The following is a 23316-nucleotide window of genomic DNA, read 5'->3' on the forward strand; positions in this document are numbered from 1 at the left end:
GGGTTCCTTTTTGCTGTTTCACCAGAAACCAGAACTGAGATTATGTCAGGGAGTATTCCCCTATTAATGCTGGTGAGGACTAAAAGGACTGATGATGTTCAGCACCCATATGGATCTTTGCTAGAGATGGCATTTCTAGTTTGCTCCAGGACTGGAACTGTGGCTATGTGGCAGGTCTGGGTAACAACACCAAATGCTAACTGGATACCAGAAGGGCAAAAGAAGCAATTAAGACAAACCTCTTTATCTTGATTGAGAAGTTTTGGGAGGGTTTCTTAAAATTTTTACTTCAGCCCCCATAGTTCTAAGGTTGTTTTGGGGATGGATGGGGGACCTATACAGCCAGATATTTTGGGGGGGGGGGCTATATAACCCTGATATGTGCAAGACATACAAGAGAGAAACTGAGTCTGCACTGCCAGAATCTCGAGCACACACTACATAAATTTCTTATCCTTTGACCCAGCTCTTTCCATTATATAACTGAGCTGATTCTTCGCCTCAGCCAAAGTAACCCTTGAGACAGTGATAAACAACCCCTCTGTTCCTAATAAGTGACATATTTCCAGTAGCAACTGAAAGCTGTCCAGCCAAGCTGGGCTGTCTTCTGAAAAGCAGACTTGGAGCATACCATAAATAGCAACCCTTCACTTACAGAGCGTGAAGAAAGAAATGTACTGCACAAAGCAGACTATGTAGTTACTTTTATTATTGTTATCCTTGTATTTTTTTTTTTTTTTTTGCTTCACTGTTGTTATTTTTAAATGGAAATAAAAATAACATGTGCAATTTTCTAGGTCTTCTACCCTGATGATTACAAGCAGTGTTTTGGGGTTTTTTAAATCAAATTAAGCATTACACTGTAGCTTAACCTTCATTGCCTGAGGATTTTGTGAGATTCTTTGTATTTTGGAGTACTGGTGGCAAGTTCACTCTGAAAAACATGGACCTAATGTCTTATGTTGTGTACATGAAAAATAAACTATCCATTGAAAAATCTAGGCTTCATCAGACCAGGGTTTCATCTGGAGGTGCTGGAGCATGCCCAGAGAAGGGCAGTGGAACTGGTGAAGGATCTGGCACACAACTCTTATGAGGAGTGGCTGAGAGATGTAGGGTTGTTTAGCCTGGAGAAAAGGAGGCTCAGGGGAAAGACTCTATTGCTCTCTTCAGCTGCCTGAAAAGGAGGCAGTAACAAGGTAGGGATTGTTCTCTTCTCCCAAGTAATAAGAAACAGGACAAGGTGAAACAGAAGTTAGGTTAGGGAGGTTTAGCTTGAATATTAGGGAAAACCTCTTCACAGAAAGGGTTGTGAAGCATTGCCACAAGCTGCCTGGGGAAGGGGTGATCATGATTCCTGAGGTGTTTAAAAGATATGTAGATATGTCACATAGGAACATGGTTTAGTGGTGGACTTGGCAGTGCTGGATTTGTAGTTGTACTTGGTCATTTTGGTCTTTTCCAACCTAAATGATTCCACAATTCTGTGGTCCTGGCTTAGACTTTTCAAAGGAAAATGCAAGAACCCACATAGTGGATGAATATGGAATAACACTGCCTAGGGTGGAAGCTTCCCTTCTAAACCTCCTGTAATTAGAGGTCAGGGTATAATTTTGATCATTGAAGCTTTACTTCTCTAAAAAACGCTTTTGTTGCAAATTCCACCCAAAATATCAGGTGAGATAATCTCTATCCTTAAATGTGTCCAGTCTTCTCTGAAATTCATGCTAAGCATTTATCACCAGCTATGTTTATTTTTGATATTATTGCTCTCCAGTTTCATCAGGTATATCTATGTGCTTGGGTTATGAAAATAAATAATTTATGTTTGCCTCCTTTAACCTCTTCATCTTCCATGTAACATCTGTATCATGTCCTTTCCCAGATTGGCATTTTTACTATGGTTTTCACATGAACACCTTAGGCTTCCTAAGTGCCATCTGTTTTTGTTGTGTTTTATTTGGGGTGGGACAAACAGAACAGAACATTCCAAGTGAAGGCCTAATCTAACATTACATAGTGAATGAAAATAGAATGTTTCATTGTATATAGTATCTGTTGTTCATATCTTTAACTTTTTATATGATCTACTCATGTAATAACATATGGAAGTACTGGCATTAAAAAAGTAAATGTCTAGGTAATTATGACAAACTAATGTAAATGTAGTTCAGATAATTCAGATATTGCATTGCCCATACTGAATTTCACTGCAGATCACAATGCCAATGCAGCTAAGAGTTCTGGTGACTCAATGCCCAGTAAAAATTTCTCTGGATATCATTTTTTCTACATACATTATAAATATTTTTAATTACATAGAGCTTTATGTTCCTAAATTTTCTCCATTATTAGAATTGTACTTCAGTTTTTGTCTTTTTTATCAGTCACCTCACCATAACTCATCTCACAATTATTTAGTTGACACTGTAGTCTTTCAAAAACTTTTTTTCCTAATGTTTTGTAATGTAGTCTATAAAGTGCGCCTCAAGTATTTTTCAACTTAAATATTACAACAGGTGTTTCTCTGTAAATTGTGATATTCAAATTGTCTGAGATGCCAACTTTGCCCTGTAGAATAGCCTCACTGATTTTACATATTTTCAGATTGTTTTATGACTCTGTTTTTTATGATCCTCATTGAGAACTGACTTTGAAGGAGTATTTCTTTTACTTGAATAAAATTTGAACTATCTGGATTATCCCACAGGAATGTATTGTGTTGAGACTTAGCCACCATAGAAGGCAACAGAAATTTGGCCTGTTAGGATATCAGAGACTTACTGTGATGCTGTATAGCCTTCTTGAACTATAAATATCCTTGATATGAAAAGGCATTCTCTGTGATTATTATTAACTGAAAGGATTACCATTAAAACATACATTCATCACACAATCTTCAAAACCTTCACTTACCTCAGCAAATAGAATTCCCCACACCAAAGTCAAAATAATATGGTCACAATGCCAACAGATGTGGACAGTCACAGACACGTGCTCCTCACCTTGTCCCTTCACCGCTTTGCAACAAGAAAGGTTCCCCATTATTTTGGAAGTGGGCTGGAACTGGCAAGGTGCATAGATGTTCACTGACTGCCATTTATGGTTTGGGCTGATGCCAAGAGATATAGACTGATTTCAGGGAGCTCTAAATATCCCAAGTAAGTTCTGTAAGGAATTGTACTATTTCCTTCTCCTCATGTGCTGTTTCAGACTTTTTTCCCCTCCAAAAGCTTTGCAATGACATAAGCATTTCTCTCATGAGAAGGAATAGGATGAGAGATACAATGTTTGGGGGAAAATAGCAAAAGGCTGAGAGACAAACCCATTTTTAGGCACGATGAACCAAAGGAAAGTGCTTCTGGTGATGTATAACTCCAGAAATGCAGTAACTTCTATCAAATTCATGTCTCACAAGAGTCAGGACTAGACATTTACATACCTTTGCAAGACTACAAAAAAAACCACTGTTGGGAAAAGAAGATTGATTGATTCTCTTTTCTCTCCAAAGCTTGTTTCACTTCTTAAAAAAAATAAGGGAAAAAATTAATTAATAAATATGCACTTTTATATTCCCATATATTCTAAATGAACCTGTATAATCCTTGGAAGTTCATACTAAAGACAAAACAGTATTTTGCAAAGCTTAGAATATCATTAGAACTAATAAATATCTGCTCATCCAGACACACAGGCAAGTGTCCATTTTTGTGCAAAGTGCTCCTGATTTCAGTGTAGTTACACATGAATTACTTACTGGTGTAAAAGGGCTGAGCTTTAAATGCTCATACTATAGAATTATTTTTAATTATTAAATTAGTTATTAATATGTTTTGTTAAAATCTTTTTATGGATGAGTGATAAATATGAAAACAGAAATTGCGTTACAAACATTGATTGTCTTTTAGAAAAGCAATAATAAAATGTCTTACTCTCATGATCACTGAGCAATTGGAAAAGGCATTTGTACAAATTAACATGACTCTTCTAAACATACTCATGTGAGGTGCAAAGGCTGTGTGTGGAATTGAATAGAATGTCATTCCTATGTTAGTACTCCTGTAAAAAAGGTAAGGATAAATTTTAGTGTTTTAGTCTTATTGTCTGTTCCTACTGAATTTGTAAGTGAGCTAAAGATTTATTTTCCCATTTCCATGCTGCATTTGAAAATATAATAAAGAAAAATGTGAAGTCCAAAGAGACTTCAATTCTGTTGATGCTTGTGTGGTGTGGACTACTCAGACATGAACAGAGGAGGAGGAACTCCAAACACAGTTGGGTCACTTGAATCACACCCCTAAATAAAAGGTGCCATTTCTATTTTGCAAATCCTAAAATGAGACTTGGGTCTTAAAAATACACCTACAAATAAGCCTTTGAAAACAGATTTCTAAGCATATCAGTGTTGTTCTGCTTGATGGTGCATAGCTTAATCATTTTTCAAAATGTCTCAAATATTTGGGATCAAAGTCTTTATTGCACTTTTGTGCGGTTTCCACTTATAAGCATTGTTTTAGAGCAGTCACATATAAGAATTCCAACGATTCAGTCAATTACATACACATATATAGTCCAAGTTACAATGCAACTTTGCTTTATGTAGGCTGTAGGAGCTACATCAGGAGACAAGGAAGGAGGCCCACTAGAGGTCTCCCAAACTGTGTAAAAGAGCACTACCCACTTCTGGCACCTGCTAGCTCGTTTGGGTCTTGATGGGCTTCCAAAGTCAGCATGTAAAATGTGGGCTGTGGAGGTCACTTTTGCCTTGTAATATGTTTGCCAAACTTCAACATGGACTAAACCCAGCCTGAAAGCATCAAGTCCATGTCAGTCTGAAAGTCAGTGTTTCCCCATGGGATATGTAGGAGCGTTCTAGGTGGGAAGGTGTCTCTCTCAAAGCATTCACTTCCTTCTGTATGCTTTCAAAGTAGGAGCGCCTGTCATTTTACACCCCTGTTCAGATGCACCTCAGTATTCAAATGGTGTGTGCTCTTAGGCACATGCTTGAGCAAGTCCATAAGGACTTAAGTGCCCAGACAACAGACTTGCTCAGGTACTCATGAATGTTTGACTCTTTGTGACTGTGTGTGTGATGACTTTGGTTATTTGTGTCAGAAGTAAGTTTTCTGGCTTCTTTTCAATCAGATGACATCACTTATTAATCACTAACATCTTTGGTTCTATCAACATGCGTGGAATCCTGTCATGATCAATACTGAAGATGGCATGTCTCTTTAGAGCTGTGTCAGTTATTGATTTCTGGATAACTATTGGTCTTCCTGCCTGTCTTCCTTTCACTGAGCATTGCAAGATACAGATATGCAATCAGAATACAAATTCTGGTTAGTATTTCTAAGCATTACTAACCACTGCTATTTGAAAAAAATAGTATGTGTCATGTAGTTATAAAGTCACATCACTATATCCAGATTCAGTAAAACTAAGGGTAAACTGTATTATCCAAAACTCATATAAACCGATTATTTCAAACACTGATAAAATCCACTTATTACAAGATTTTTTTAAATACTGAAATAATTCTAAGCTATTTATATATAAATATTCAATGGCTTTGAAACTGCTCTTCAGAGAAATGAAACTCAGCTGAGAGTATTTGTGGCACAGCAGCATAATTTTGCTACCAATATTTGCAATTTATCTGGAACTTAACAGCCTGAATGCAGATTGTCTATCAAATAGTTATACTAAGATCTGTCACATTTATTTGAATTGAATATTTATATCTATTGAGTTTGAAGCAGAAAAATAACGTCTTGATTTAGTCTATGTTGCAGGAATTTTATGCTTACAATATTTAGAAGAGTATTGATAAAAAAAAAAATTTGGTTGTTGAACATGTTTAATTGAACCAGATTTTTTTGTATAGCTGTTGCACTTCAGCTTTAGTCTTCTGATACTTCAGTCCAGACAGCAGGAGTAATGCTGAGACAATTACATAGCTATGAGCCTTCATTTAAGTACTAAGTCAGGTGAAAAGAACAGGAATTGTATTGACAACATCAGCTTCCAAACAGCATTGTTTAAAGGCTGTACTGAGGTTACAGTTTAATTGGTTAATGAGATCCATCTAAGAAGATATGGAAAACAAGTCCATAGGTTAGAGAACATCAGGAATCTAACAAGAGTAGAGGAGTAAAGGTGAACTGAAGAGCAGGAACAACCACTCAGGAATGATGAGGCACTGGAGCAAAATTTCTGCTACATATGGATGTCTGTCTTCCCTAACCCTGATTTGCCACTTTACATTTCCTCTCATTTGTCCTTTCCCTGTCTCTTCCCTGGTCTTCCTCTCTTTCACCTCCTCCCTTTCATCCTTCTCAATTAATTAGTTACTATTTCTACTGCACTCATTATTTAATTAAAGTCTTGTTCCCCTAATCTTATCTCTCCACTCTTAAGTCCTATCTTTCCTAATCCACCTCCTTTCCTTCATATCTGGCCCACTGATACTCTCTAGCACTCATATTTGTTTCCTCTTTGTAGTTTGCCCTGTTTTATTTCCTGTCAATCTCCAGGCCAGATTTGCTTACCACAGCAAATATTTTTATCCCCATTTTCATCTCACAGAAGGACTTTTCCACACCTTTACTCAGGCCTCCATTGCATTGATTTGTTCAACATGCGCTAGTGGAGTTCGCTGCATTCAATTCAGCTGTCCTGTTTACAGCCTGATGAATGGATTTTGATCTTTTTTTGATGCAGGAAATAATGAAAGCTTTATTTTCAGTGCCACACCTGGTCACGACCAGCTAAGTCATACTAAAGCAAAATGATCACTAAGAGCGGGTAAAGCTACAGAATAACTCATACATGAGTTATTACTCCTCTGATTGTCCAGCTTGTATTCCGCTCCTCAGTTTTCAGGACTCTGGCATATCTATTATTTTCTACCCATTCCATTATTAATTGCTTGTGTACTTACTTCTACCTACAAAAATATTCAGTGGTAAGATGTGTCTAAGAAGGTGTCTTTCTTCTCAAAACTAAACTCCAGTGTAAATTACCTGCTATTCTGTCTTTCCCAACTCTCATGACACCTTTCTGAGGTCCCTCTTATTTTAACCTACAGTACATACATCTCCTTATTGATGGAGTGTCTCTGCCTCTGAACAGCTTCCCTGTTCCGCTCTGCACAGAGACAACAGGAGAGAACGTGTTCTAACGATTCACCTGAATCTACGCTCAGCATCATCCACAGAAGCACACCAGAGTGTTATTTAGGCCATCTGGAGCTTTTCCACAGAAGAGAGGAAGAGCTTCCAAGGGACTGATCTGTAACATTTAAGAATGTACAGATCAGATGCAAAGTTTAATTTTCCAAGTTTTTTAAAATTTATTAATTTATGCAAAAAAAAAAAAGCATCAAGGCCATGTTCAAAGTAGTTTATATCACTTCCTAAAACAATAACTCATCAGAAATTTTTTAAAAGGCTTTAACAGGGGGGACATACAAAACCACAGACTCTGAGTTTCTCATCAGTTGCTTCATTCACAGAACTATCTAAGTTATTTTGGCAGAAATAAAGTTCAAAATGGAACATGAAGGCTTTAATCCCATGTATTTTTCCAAAGTCAAAAATAGTAAGTCTTTTAAAATATCTGGTCACTTTAGTAAAAAGCAACAGTCTTTATATTTTCAGATGTTTTTTTAAAAGATCTCATTTAACCCCTTCATTCAATAATATGTTTTAAAAGCAGACATAGATTCTACAATTTTTTTTCCATAAGATAAAATGTTATTGGTAAGGGCTGAGCAGCTTAATTCTACCAAATTTTTTTCTACCCCTTCCTACATAAATATAGGTAGAATTTCTGCATATTATAAATATATTAGAATAATCTGAGATACTGAAGAGCAGTTAAATTATTACTTAGCTATACTGCAAAAGAACACAGAGTAAAGCCTACTTCAGTTTTATTATTTCAAATCATACATTGTTTTTGTGTCTGGAAATCCAGGTAATTCTGCAGCAGCTGGACTGCCAGCTGGACAAGAGTATGAAGAATATACAAATGATGCATTATTCATACCAATATATTCTCATTGTTATTTCCTTGCCAATTCACTGAATGGAAATACACTACAAAGGAAAATAATTTTAAAGCTTTTTCCAGTAATTTTTCAAAGCTATCCCACAATGATTCACTGGACTTCATGTCATCCAGTTAAGAATGCACAATATTCCAGAGTATTGCCAACATTTTTATTTATTGATCACACACTAGCATGAGTCTTGCATTCCCATAGCACCATAAAAAGTGAGAACTTCAGCTTCACAGCCACATGGATCACAGATCATCCCATAAATATGTTTAGCTTGATAGTAGGTCTGTGAACTATGTATTTCATATTATGTTTGTAATATTGTTGTATGTTGTGCCCTGACACAATCCATGTTGAAAAGAATACCACTCCATTAATGTTGAAATTTATAAACAATACTCTTTTCTCCTCAGACTATGTGTCTAGTAAGGTGTTTAGAGCGGATTTGTGGACGTAAATAGTGATATTGTTATTCCATAGTGCTCCTTCAGCATTCTGGTTACTGTCAGTAGCCCAAAATTAAACATGGGCTAAAGGAGATAGAGGAGCTGAAGCTGCTGAGGTTTTCAGCATCTTTTTGGGTGGAACTCAGTACCTCCCAGGATCATGCCTTCCTTCAAAAAGCACATCAGCAATGCCCAGAATGAATAGTGTGAATAGAGGTGGACCTGAAGAAGCTCTTAATCAATGCAAAATATGAATGTTATTACAAGGACATATTTTAAAAGAGTAATCAAATTTTGAGGTGATAGTTCTTAATTTACTCAAGGGCTCCTGATCTAAATGGATTTGTAGGACCAGATTCCTCGTCCTCAACCGCTACACTACTGGACGAGAGCCTAAATATTCTTCTGCACGAGGAGTCCTGTCACACACATAGAAAGAGTAAGCCTGTTCACGCCTGAATAAAACAAATATGACTTGAACCTTTGTAGCTCAACACATTTTTGCTCAGCTCTGTGAACCACTGAACTGAGTAATGTTAATTCCATTATATTCATTAAAAAATCAAAAACAAAGCTAAGAAAGAGTGCTCAGTCCCTCATGTAATTGGAAATTAATGAGAAAGATGGTTCAATAGTGAATTCCCTGCATTCAATTCAGCTGTCCTGTTTACAGCCTGATGAATGGATTTTGATCTTTTTTTGATGCAGGAAATAATGAAAGCTTTATTTTCAGTGCCACACCTGGTCACGACCAGCTAAGTCATACTAAAGCAAAATGATCACTAAGAGCGGGTAAAGCTACAGAAGCTGAGTTATTACCTCTTTGATTGCCCAGTTTGTATTCTGCTCCTCAGTTTTCAGGACTCTGGCATATCTATTATTTTCTACCCATTCCATTATTAATTGCTTGTGTACTTATTGCTACCTACGAAAATATTTTGTCACATAAAATTAGTTGTTATGGTTGTATATTTCAAGCAGAAAATTTTTGTGTGCAGTAAGTTTTAACAAGTGATTATAGTAATAGCTTTCTTGTTCCTGTTGAATATCTTATGACAGGAGAAGGAATTTTACTTTGGAAAAGACAGCAGATGATGGCCAATAGACTGTCCTTTTTTTCTTCTGTTGTAATACAGCAGAATTCTACTTATGGACAGATAAATCAATTCTGGTTTTGTAGTGGAGGGTAGTTATTATTTTAAGGGCATTATAAATATGGACCATATTTATTCTTCCAGCAGTTTCCTGGAAAGCTGTTTGTGAGGATCATTCAATCAAAGTGGGACTACTCTAGCCACTGAAAGATGATCATTCAGTCACCATGCCCCTTCACCCCACAAACTATGGCCAGACAAATATCCTTGTACTCAAAAATACCAAGCTACTGTAAATGTACTTTTAACATCTGCAGTTTTAGTTAAGACTAATATATGGCTTTAGGTAACTTAGAGAAATTAATGCTAATTGAATAGATGAGAAGAATGTTATTCATTGCACAGATTAATTCAAAACTGCTTATGCAGTTATCAGATGGAAGTCAGATTTGTCGTATCAGTTAATTCTTATATGAATATTATGGCATTAAGAATAGCTGCTACATGTTGAGACAGTGGAAAACTCTAAATGCTTTTCACATTCCTGTTCCATTTCTTTTTCCAAGGTTGTTAGCTTTGATTTGTAGTTCTTTATCTTATACTGAGTGAATTTTTTTCATGCAGGACCAAGTGCATTAATAGCTTAGGGCAATATTATGAGTTATTTTAGGTAAATCTGCCCATAGAACAATGTTTACAGCTGCTAAATAATACCATGTTGGTTCTCAAGGTTATTAAATCAGGTTCTAACTTGTAATACACTATAAAAGGAAAATAAACAATATAATAAATGATATAATATTTTGGGAATTAATGAGTTTAAGAATCTGTCAAGTATCCAGTGTATAAAATAAACATTCATGCCCCACTTTGCAGATGTGAACTTGTTCATTTTACTGCAGAGCAGAGTACAACATCCAGAAGGAAAAAAGAAAAAAACCCCAAAGCCTTCCAGCAACGTGTTCCCTTTTCTGTAGTCACTCATCACTCATCTCTGGTATATCAGGGACAGAAAGCAAAGGGAGTAAAATATAAGAATCACCAAGTGACATCTGACATTTATTCAACTGGAACTGCTGAAACAGCTACAAAAAATGAAAGCAGAATAGAAAATTTCATTACAGAGAAATCACTATGGGGATTAAGTAAGGTCTAACTGATTTGCATGCAAAGTTGTGCTAGCATGATCATGGTACTTTTTGAATGTCAGCTTGTGTATTTTTGCAGTGCTGCATTCTGCCTTCAGGAGGTATCAGTGCTCTCAAAGAGCTAAAGCATTTTCATCCAGCCCAGCTCAACTTAAATCCAGCCTAATCTTGTTCCTCTCCGTGACAGGTTTGTCTGGATCCTCAGTTTGACAGCACCATTGTGGGGCAGTCCACAGGCCCCCCTGGTACATGGCAGCACTGTGTGGGCCGGTAGCAGCTTATCTGCAACCAACTTAATCAACACAACATTTTGTAGCATTATTCTAAGATATTATCTAAAATTCTGGGGAAAATAGACTTGGGCCAACTCAGCACTTTGCTTGAGATGGAACTGAGACCATTGTGCTCCTAGGATGTATCTGGTAATTTGTGTAGCTGACTTTCTTGGCTCTAATTTAGGCTTTCCTATATGATGCTCTGTTAATAGGATTTTAGAATCATATATTTTGTCTGTTTGATTGTAAGTTTGTTTTACCATCACCTAAGTTATGCTTTAGAATACTTATATTCCAGCCTACTAAATTCTCCTGATATTCACACCAGCTGAAAAAGAAATGCTTCTGCAGATATGGAAAAGTCTGTGTTAGTACAGCATCAAAAGTGAAGACTATACACTTTCTATTCCCAAAGTAACTGAGAAGACTGGTAAGCAGCAGCTACTAAAAATAACCATCTAAATCTTACTGACTGGTGCCCAATCCAAGAAATCTGTCTCAAGGAAATTTCAATTTTTTTTGTTGATTTTGCTTAAGCCTGGACTAATAGAGGAGATTTATAAAACTGGAAAAAGCAAGTGGTTATGGTTCTACCTTGATGGGAGTGGGGTATAAAATAATCATTGCCACATCATGGCCTGTGGCAAATTAAAGTCTGAAGTTATCTGTAAATCTTGAGTTCCTTAAAAAGGGGCTGAATGAGAACTTAGAATGATCCAAGTCAGAAGAAATGCATTAGCTTGACTTTGATAAATTAGTAGAGAACTAAGGGTGATTATATTTTTATCCATTAATTGAAATCATTCAGCACTGTTTATGGCAGAAAGGATTTGATGCTTTTTTATTTTTTAGTAAGAATACACACTTTGTTGCTCAAAGTAATAGTGTTGATAGTGTTGATGTAAAATGCCTCATAGAAATTTAAGTGTATGATATGGTACAACATAACATCTTGATTAAAAGACTGGAATGTAAAATCAACAAGGAATGGAAGGAAGAGCTGTTTGAAGCCCTAGGGGCTGAAGGCAAGAACAGTATCTCAGAATAAGTTCTCATTATTCTGCATCTTCTCGATTCAGCTCAGAAAAGCAATGCTACATGATGCTGTTTAAAATCTCAGCCAGGACACATGACCCAAACTGACCAAAGGAATATTCCAGACCAAATGGCATCATGCTCAGTATATAAAGCTGAGGAAGATGAAGGAGGAGAAGATTTGGAGTGATGACATTCATCTTCCCAAGTCACCGTCAACGTGATGCGGCCCTGCTCTCCTGGAGACAGCTGAACATGTGCCTGTGGGAAGCAGTGAATTAATTCCTAGTTTTGCCCTGCTTGTGTCCATGACTTTTGTTTTCCCTATTAAGCTGTCTCTATATCTCAACCCATGAGTTCTCTCACTTTTGCCCTTCCAATTCTCTCCCCAGTCCCATTGGTGGGAGAGTGAGCAAAGGGCTGTGTGGCACTTGGTGGCTGGCTGGCATTAAACCACAACACTGAGTTGTAAAGACCACCAGAGGACAGAACATTTACATAAGGTGCTGCAATTCTCAACTCTGTTATGAATTTTCTAAAAAATAGTGCATTCTTTGATTACCAGGTCGTTTTAAGTTACATCACAATGCGACCATGGAGATCAGACATCATGTACTTATTAAAGCTGACATCTGAAGGTTTTTCCAAAAATAAATTCTCCCTTTGCAGAGAGGATTTCTCAATCACCTTAATCTTCTGTGGTATTTGAAGATAAAAAGACTCTCCAATTACTGGAAATTTTCCAAAAGGATATCTGGAAAATTGCGAAATAAAGACCTATATGTGATTCATGAATTGGCCATTCATTTATGAGATTATCCTATCGTACTTTCTAGCTGAGGACTGAAAGAAACAGACACTGCATTATTCAGCTTTCAGGTTCTATGTCTCCATATATTAGATCCTTTCCTGATACATCAGGAGGTGTTCTTCCATCGTGTGAATCACCCATAAAGGATGTGCCTGCCCCATAGGGAACCTCCTCCACTGCTGGCTTAGTGGTTTGAGTACTTAGGAAACAGAAAATCTAGGTTTAATTACCTTTTCAACCTGATGGTGGCCTAATCACACCAATCCCTCTGAGAGGCTTTGAGGAAAGAGCTGTTCTCTAAGTGACCTAGTGAAGTGATGTTTGTGTTCAGTAGCAGATCCCAGTTTCACTGGATGACAGGAAGAAAGCTTTGGTCCCTAAGTCTAGATAATATTGTTAGTGTGGGTGAGGGCATACTGAACCCTTACTTGCATATTTCTTTTTAGAGTTTAGTGGAAACTATGAACACCAAACTAGGATTTTCCAACTCTGTTTTCTCTTTTCAGTGCTGCAACAAGGAGATAATAGAATCATAGTTGTTGTTTGGGGTTTTTTCTCTCTCTTCTAATCTTGTATCCTTTGCACAGTAATATTTATTCAACAGGAAAGGCTTTAGATATTTCTGTTGTTTTTTACTGGAAAGGACTCATATTTTGTGTATAGAATGGGAATTCCAGGAAACTGTTCTATGTACTCTACTCTTTCCAGTTTTACTTAAGAAACACTTAATCTCCTGACTGTTCTGAAAGCCTGGGAATTTTCCCAGTCCACGTCGATTCTGAACAGAAACAGAGCACCAAGCATCTAAAGAAATTCAAGGGCTCATAAAAGGAGACAACAGCAAGTTTAGGTGCTGCTAGTGCCTACATTAAAGCTACACGGTTTTGTTTTCTTTAGTTGTAGTAGCAGGTAGAGTTGTGGTATTGGACAGAGGCAGAGAAAAGTGCTTCATTAATCATTCAAGCTAATGAACATTATATTAGCTTAATTATGTTTCTAAAACTGGGTGACTTCATTGTTTCTCAAATGGGAAAGCTGATACATAAGGAAAATAAGGACCTGTTTTGATATAAGTGTTCTCTGCTCCTAGCTCAAGTCAGAAGGCCAAATATATTTTTTCCCTGCTTTTTCTGGTCAGGCTTTTAGTGAATATTAAATAATTAAATTATACAGTGAAGTTTGCCAAGAGGCACATAAATTAATACCTAGAATAGACTTCCTGCACCATTGACAGCTCCCATACCTGATAGCTTAGTTTTAGAATTGTTTTCCTAGAAACAATTTGCCTACAGTATTCCAAATGAGATTTCCGTTTGCTTTAATACTTCTTCATCACTACTTGAAATACTAAATCTAGTTGGACCACTAGTCCTCAATGTCATTAATGTATTCAAATATTTTCTACATTGGAAGTCCTAATAGGCATAATTCTTACAGTTTCTTCTACAGCAGAAATTCTTATTAGCATCTTTTTCTCTGAGTTTAAATTAATATTATTTTCCATTTAACTATTTTTTTTGCTAAGCCTCATAATCATTCCTCATGTATAATAAGCTATTCTCCCCTTTCTTCATGATTCTTCTCATCTTCAGTGTCAGAAAATTATGCTAACACAAAGTCATTAAGGAAATAAACACCACTTAAGAGAAGTACAAATTAAAAATCTAAATGGAACACACCTCCAAAGTTAGTTTAAGACAGTGTAGAACAAATAATTATCTCTTTAACCTTTTGCTCTCAGCAGAATGTATTCCAATTGTGGGATGGATTTAATCAGGATGGTTACAACCATATCTTGGAATCTTGAAATAAGCTACATATAATTAATATTCCAGAAGCTCCATGCTGCTGTATGCTTCTTGTCTGGGGAGAAAACCAAACGGAAACACAACAGTATATACCAGACCATTATTATTATGTAAAATCCCACTTGTAACTCCAAATACAGAAGAAAAAAAAATTGTTGGTTCTTAATAGGAAGTAAAACTGCATTAGAAAAAAGTCTGGAAAAGTAGTGTCATAACTACTGCATGATACAGTCATTCTTAAAAAACCAAGCCAATAATGAACTCATCTGCTGAACTAACAGCTCACTGCTTATGCTACTGAAAAGTGTTAAAGTGTTTCAGGGAAAACTGAAAGAAGCTGAGGAAAAGGTTCTGAGATTTTTTATTTTCTTTTTCTTTTTTTTTTTAATCCAGTATTTTGAAGAAAGGGGCAAACAGGATTTATTTACTTAACTTTCATTTAAGATGGGTTGATATTTTCTCACCCAAACTTATCAATTTTTCCTAACTTCTTTATGATGAAACTATATACACTTTACTGAATTTAAATCAAGTAGGTAGAGTTAATTGAGTTCCTACAGGGCATGCCAGGCAGGCAGATTGGCAGCAGCGATAGCTATCCCTGATGTTTTCACAAGGGGTTGGGGTCTCATGGCCCAGAGATCTGAAGCAGACCTGGCCAGGCTGTGTTTATGTGCTGCAGAGTCGCATCTATTAACATCTTAGCCTGAATGAGGGAACTAGAAAGCTGTTTCTCACCAATGCAGTCAGGTTGCATTGCAAACCAGGGCCAGCTTGGGTTCACCCGCAGTTTTCATCTGCAGCAGGTCAGAAGCAGCTCAGCATTGGCGTTCAGCCTCTCTGCCTGGTGTGGAACTGAGGGTTAGGCGGACACATTAGGAGAAAGAGACTCTGTTACCTCTGCCTGTAAGCAGCCATTCTGGAAGCTCAAGCCTACATGTGGGCTCAGTCAGGGAACAAAAAATGGAGGGAGTGCAGCTGGTTCACCACACATGGTGTTCACTCAAACACTGCAAATGCTGTTTCTAGTAGGGAACTTTCCTGGAATTTCTGGTTGTAGGTCCCTGAAATAACATTAAAGTTACAAAATATTGGAATTTCCCAGTTTTACTCACAGTATGAGTCAAAAGCAGATTCCAGTTTCAAACTGCAGTTTGAAAGAAATCCCTTTTGCAGGAATTGTTAGTAAGCGATAACTTTCCACCCCACAGCCCCAAGAATGTCAGTAAATAAAAATGCTACACAGAGACCTGGAGCTTAAGGTTTAGTGAGAGTTAGGGCCTCACATTGGCACCTACATGGTGTATTTTGACAAAGCTCAGACTTGAAATGGCATTGCTTCATGTAAGATCGATCTCCATTTCTTCTTTCCTGGTCACACCTCTTGATTTCAATGTTTCTTATTTCTCTGAACTTAAAGAGGTTTTGTTTGGTTTAGTTTGGTTTGGTTTGGTCAGGATAATGTGAAATACAACTCAAAATCCCACAGCTTATTTGACAATATTGTGACGTAATGTGCTTGAGGATGTTACCTGCATTTCTACACCTGTTCTCATCACACACCCTCACACTTACTTCAGAATGACTAAAAGCAAAAGATAAATAGATAGATAGATAGATAGATAGATAGATAGATAGATAGATAGATAGATATGTCCAAAACTAAATGTGCTTGGTAATGCTTATCTCTTCCTGCTCTTAAAAGCTTTTATTTTTTGCCTTTTTTCCCTCTTATTAAACATATCTGTGTTTCCATTTCCTTTTGAACTGAGATCCAAGTTAATACCAGAGATGCAAACAGAATATATAAATCCTATACATTGTTTCTGTGGTGCTGTAGCCAGAAAAGAAAAAAAAAAAAATCAGTAATTGATTAAACAGAAATAGCATATGTTGGTAATCACATCACTTAAACTCTGAAATATAAACAATAAGGTTAGAAGGATATACTTTAAATAAAATACTTTAAAAATATTTTCTGTGTTCCTCTCTCTCTTTGAGACCTTTCCTAAGTTCTTTTAAAGATTGCAGACAAGAGACAATAATTGGATTTCCAGACCTGTCTTTATTACTTGAACTATAAAGAGAAGTCCAGAATGAATGGTCTAACTTTTTGCCAGAATGGATTCATAACTTATATGAACTGACTCTGGTTTTGCTCATCTAGGAAAAGGGCCCTATCACGTTTATGCACATAGAGGAAGTCTGCTGCTCAGTCTTTAGAGATGCAACAAGCAAATTACAAGTTTTAATTACATGCTGATCTGCAACATTTATGTAGATGCTCATTCTAAAACAAAAGCAAAAAGAAAAAAAATCAAAACTAGAAAAGGAGAAAGAAAATCAAACAAGAATTAATAGCTTTTTAAAGTGTGTAAATTTTTTTGTTGTTTTTTACATTATGTCTTTCTAAGCTAGAAATTTTATCTCCAAAAGCATACTCAGTCTGAAATTCTGGTACATTATTTTTTAGGAAACTTGCTGATGTCTCAAAGTAGCAGAAATCTGTCTTGTTCATTTTCTATCAGAGATTTCTTGAGTTATTACTAAGATCTAAGAATTCATTTTGGACAGAAAACACCAGCTCCATTACAAAAATAAAATAAAATAAAATAGTATAAAATAAAATAAAACTTAAAAGGATTAAGAAGCATTCTTTTCTATGTATACAAAATAAATTACTTCCTTAGATTTCTAGTAGACTTGACTGATACATATAAGTGATTTTTAACAATGCACTGCTGAATGTTACAGGTTCCTTCCTGTATTGAGAACAAAGCATCTTTTCAGACTGAGCTTGTATTCCTAGTTCAGGGAGTTTCCACTGTGTCTGCTAGAGTCCCCATACCCTCAAGGGGAATGGCTCTGACATTACCATGATTCTGTGGAGCTGGACACCAAATGGACTCCAAAATATGTCAGTGAAGTGCTATGTCAGTGGCTTCACATCCAAATTCTTTGCTAATATGGGAATTTCCCAATTCAGCCTCTCATCAGATCCTACAAGTGCTGAAGCTGAGGGGTATTTTTGGTTCAGACATCATCACTAGAGCATGAAGCAGAAATATCTCCCTGTTTAAAGTGTTAGTAAATATGATTATACTGTTAAACTAATTCTATACATGCAATAGGTGTCAGAGGAAAATCTAATTTACTCTCTTAAACCGGTCTGTCATACTAACCAGATTAACATGCATAGAAGTAAAGGTATTTTTAATTCTGATTGCACTGGGGGACACATCTTCATAGCATATGGTGCCAACTTTATATGACTGGAAATAACATCTGAAATTATGGATGGGCATAAAATTGTTTTCAAATTTTTTTTACGCATTCTTTATACCTTGTTTCATATCCATCCTTGGATTAGAAATATATTTTTAACCCTGGAAAGCCTTAGGAGAGATATACTCTAATTGTGGCAGCTAAATGTGACATAAATGCTGGACAAATAATGAAAGGTTTTCAGAGGTTTCTAGCCCACATCAATTTGATGGTCTTTGACTAATTCAAGTAAGCTTCAAACAAACACCCTTCTTCAAATTAAAGGCAAACTTCAAACCTCCTTAGAATTGCCTGGAAAAAATATCCTGGAAATTAATACTACATGAACTTCTATGTGATGGTATTATTTGCACTGACCGATATCTAGGGAAAGGACTTTTAATCTTCTTTGCTTCAAATCAAACATAACTACATTGGGAGAATTGCACTCACAACAACTTGAAGTTAGTGTGGTAGGTTAAAAATATCTTGAAATTTCCTACCTTTTTCCACCCACAGCTATGAACCTGATTATAGTGTCCTTAAATCCTGTCTGAATCTCTGCTAATTTGGCCAAAAGTACTGATTATGAAGCAATATTAAACACTGTTTATATCTAAGAAGCTGTTATATATGGACACAATGTATGTGCTGACCCCTTGGTGAAAGAACATGGTCATATACAAAATGCAAGATGGCACCAAAACTCAAAAAACAATGCCCTAAAAGAAACAGAGGTGGCAGTAATTTTTTTTTTTTTTCTTTCTTGAAAATTACTAGAAAATGCATTTTCTTTTCTTTGGAATATGTCTGAATGATGTCTGCAAATGAATTGTGCTGGGAAAGAGAAACTTGGCTGGGATATGACAATCTTCAGATAGTTTACCTAATTTAAACACAAATTTATACACTAACTATCTTGTTGATGCCTTTCATCCTGTCTTAATCTAGTTTCATTTTTAATCTCTTTCCTGTTTTTCAACTTCACCAGGTGAAGAATCACTTTGCATCATAGAATAATTTAGACTACCCAGAATGAATGCTTCTGGGGACAGTTGCAGCCAGGTCCACCGACAGAAACAAACTCTCTGCTGACCATAAGGGGTTTGGTATCAGATCTTAGCTCCAGTAGCCTGTTTTTAGTTGTCCAAAAAGAAGATTCTATTCCAAAAGGAAATTAAAGGAAAAGGAAGGATGTTTGTGACTCAGCAGATATTAACATCCCTTGTACAAATTCCTGGCTAAGGAAACCAAACCTGTTCAGTCTTTGTTATGCCCTTGAACCAAAAGAAAAAAGGAGACTGATGTGTATCAGTATGAAGCCTTGCATTTGTAATACCAGGCCTGAGCTGAAATTCTCTAAGCAGGAACAGGTTTTTTATATGAGAGAATGATTATGACTCCTCAGCTTCCATACTGGCATTTGTTCTTCTCTATTTAAGACAATTTTATTCTTTCTGCAGTGTTTTATTGTACTCTGTCAGTTTTTTTTTTTTAATTTGAGTCCTCAAAGAGTCTTGAGTCTGCAACAGAAAACTGTAAAACCATAGAAAATTAATTCCCTGACTAATTAAAACTTCTGCAGGGAATATTTTACCTCGTTATAGAATGAGGCTTGCTAGTCAGTCTATCACTGTTAAAAGAAAGTCCTGGTCTTTCCCTGATTCATTGCTTGCTATTCAAACCAGGACTGTTCTTTTTGGAATTAAATGAATTTTTTGTTCTCTTTTGCTTCTTATGTATTCAGAGATCACCCTTGAACAAATTTCCCCAAGGCCTGTGTGACAGCAACCTGAAATTGACCCCTGGAATTAAATGACATTTAAAATTAAATTATGTATTTGTTTACAGAAATGTTGACTGACTAAATGCCTTAGGACTGCCAAGGTTCTCCTGTGTTGCTAAAATGATTTTAGAAAAAATGTGGGTTTGTAACATCTGCTTGCTCCTGTTCATTCATGTCCAGTCTGGTCTACCTGGAAAGCCCTCCATGAGCTCCTGCAGCCAGTGGTGCCTCTCTGACTTTGTCAGTTCCTTTATCTGTCACGGATGCCCTGCTTAAAACAAACACACAAGGCAGTTATCTTACTACAGGAAGGAGCATGGCTACTGGTGACAGACATGGCACCAGAGGAATCTGTGTGGTCCTTGGCTACAGTCACTTCCAGCCAGGAAAACAATTTTTTCTTCCTTCATTTCACAGCTCCCAGCTTTCAGGGCAGGAATTTCATTATACTTTTGATGGGTGGAAAAGCTACAGACAAATGCCTGTGGCAGGTAGACAGGAAGGTTGCTATGGGCCCTCAAAGCAGAAGAAACAGAAAAAAACCACCTTAAGGCTTCAAGAAAAACAAAAAGTTTTCAAAGAGTGTTTTACAAAGCAGTACCTATTTGAGCTCTCTCAGCACTGTCAGGGTTGATGACTCTGCAGCCATCCCTGCTGTCAGGAGAGAAATGAGAAGTCAGAAAGAGCCACTAGTGATGTCTATTGTGAAACACCAGGAATAAATTGCTTTGTATTGTGAAACCAGAATGTCAAATATTGTTTAAATTAAAATTTAGAAAAGTGAGTGGAAGACTTGCCCCTCTTAAATAACCTAGTAATCTAATTAAAGTATTCTAAGCATACCTAACAGTTTGCAACTGTTAAACCCAGTGGGAATCAGAACAGGACATGTACTTTAATAGAAATGCACACATCAGACTTCAGTTTGGTTTGAAAGCTGCTAGCAGGGTCTAGCCTTATGTTTATTTTAATTTATCTTTTCTGTCCTTACAAACATCCTAACTTTTCTCTCATCAAAATAAGAGGCAGCAAATTTGAGTAGTGAAACAAAAAGGGGGAAAAAAGACCCAAACACAAGAGCAACTGGGAACATTAGGTAGTGAGTAACATTGGGAACACTTGGAAAGTGAGTATTTCTGCACTTGCTTGTATATGGCTTTGAGTAGGGAGCCAAGAGCAGGACTGATGCTTTTTCACATCAGCATTCTCACAGAATGCTGGAGCAGAAGGAAGTTCTGCATCCTGCTCTCTCAGCTTTCCATGAAGCCCACTAGAGGCTCTTGCACAATCTCTCCAAAAACCTCCTAAACAGAAAAAGACAAAAGACACTTGGTCTTCATTAGACCTTCAGTACAGTATGATGGTGCATTTTCTAGCCCATTCCTATGCAGCATGGTGAAGAATTTTTCCATGACTGAAAGTCTGTAAGCCTCTGCTGAAAGAAAATAATGCTCTTGTAGATATTTTTGGGTAACAAGCATTTCTAATGGCAAGTTTTATTTTATATACTCTCTTTTTTTTTTTTAATTCAGATCTCAGTTGGTCGAGTTTATAGTTTTGAAATCTTGAAAGGAGAACATGTGAGTTGCCAGCTTTCATTCAAAGATGGGAAAACTTCTAAAAGTAACTTACATATTTTAACCTAAAGGTAACTTCTCTGTCTTGCTCCATATAGACACTGTACCTCATAAGACCTAGATCTGAAATTATAGATATAAGTTTTATCACGTGCCTTAAAGCACATAAAATAGACTGTAGCCAGACCAGCTGTCCAAGTTTCTATGTAAACAAAAAAATATAACAGCAACCTTTCTAAGCTGGGAGCCCAACATTCTCATCTAATCCTTAACAGTCTTCTGGACAATTCTTTGTTAATTTCTGTCTCTCCTTGAAGTCTGAATCACCAACTATAACTAGGTGTGAGATGGGGATGTGTTGCTCACAGACTCATAGACCAGCCTAATACTGATGTGTATGTAAACTGGTTCATGTAAGTAGTCCCACTAAAGTCACAACTGAGGAGAGGAATATGCTAACAGCAGTAAATGCAGAGCAAAGTTATTCTCACAAAATACCTTCCCTTTGTGATTTGAATACACTTGCTAAAAATGCACTTCATGCTTTTACATAGAGAATCACTGTTACAAGTTTAAATACTCATAATTGTAAATATATTATTAAGTTAGAGAAGGAATAACCATGACCCACACTTTCATGAAGAAATAATTCTTTCAGTCTGAAATCTTACTCCTACTTTATACCCTTGAGTTTCTCTGAAGCCTGAGTTTCTCTGTACTTCAAAAAAAAAAAAAAAAAAGCATTACAACACCTTTTCTTCCAATACAGAAAAACAAATATTCAAAGAATATCTGGATAGTCTTTCAATGTGGTTGTCTAAAGAGGTAGTTTCCAACAAGCTTTCTTGTCTTCTTATTTGCCTTTACTGCTCTAAGGTGATAAATTGGTTTACTTTTAGTAACATTTACAATTTTTTAGTCTGAATTCCAATGAAGTAAATAAGTCTTCAGGAAATTAACTTAAACCAATGGGGGTTTTTTATTTTGTTTTGTTTTGTTTGCTTTTTCTATAAAGCTTCCGAAAAATCTTGTTGACCAGGAAATTTCTCAAGGGCTGGGTAAGGTTATGAAGTCAACAGCCTAAAGAGGAAACTGCAGCTGGCAGTTTTAGGTATATTGAGCAATTGCATTTTCAAGAAATCCTTGTTTGTTTTTAGCTTTTATGGTAACCATTCATGAGGCTTCATGTGGCTGGTGTTTCTTGTGTAAGGGAAAAAAACCTGCCTGCGAGATTTATTTTTGATGCTTTTTTCTTTTGCAACTGGAAAGTAAATAATAATTACTTTTGTAAACACAACGATGCAGGAGTTCAATACTAAAAGTAGGGAAGTGCAGACTACTCATGTGCACGGATGTCAGGAATATATGCAATTTAAGAAAGTAGTTATGGGAATTTGGAAAATACTTTTCATTTTTCTTACATCCTTCTCCTTTCGTTATATTCCTTTGGGACTTGTTTATAAAGAACTCCAGGCAAAATTTCCTTGAAGCCCTCTGTGACTTTCTCTGAATTTTGGTTCAGACTAAAACTTGTGCTTAACACCAAGGGAACAAGAGGCTGGAGAGCAGCTCTGCAGAAAGGGAGATGGGGGTCCTGGTCAATGGCAAGTTGAACACAAGTCACTATGGCCTGGCAGCCAAAAGGGCCAACCCTGTCCTGGGGGGCATCAGGCACAGCATGGCCAGCAGGCAAAGGAGGGGATTGTCCCGCTCTGCTCTGAGCTGGGGCAGCCTCACCTCAAGTTCTGGGGGCAGTTTTGGGTGCCACAACTTAAAAAAGATATAAAGCTATTGGAGTGTCCAAAGGAGTACAACAAAGATGGTGAAGGGCCTTGAGGAGAAACCATTTGAGGAGTGTTTGAGATCACTTGGTCTGTTCAGCCTGGAGGAGACTGAGAGGAGACCTCACTGCAGTTACAGCTTCCTGGTGAGGGGCACAGGAGGGGCAGGCACTGATCTCTGCTCTGTGGTGACAGTGACAGCAGCTGAGGGAATGGCCTGAAGTTC

The sequence above is a fragment of the Pyrgilauda ruficollis genome, unplaced genomic scaffold (assembly GCF_017590135.1).
Source record: "Pyrgilauda ruficollis isolate IOZ18807 unplaced genomic scaffold, ASM1759013v1 scaffold5, whole genome shotgun sequence".
In the NCBI taxonomy this organism is placed as follows: Eukaryota; Metazoa; Chordata; class Aves; order Passeriformes; family Passeridae; genus Pyrgilauda; species Pyrgilauda ruficollis.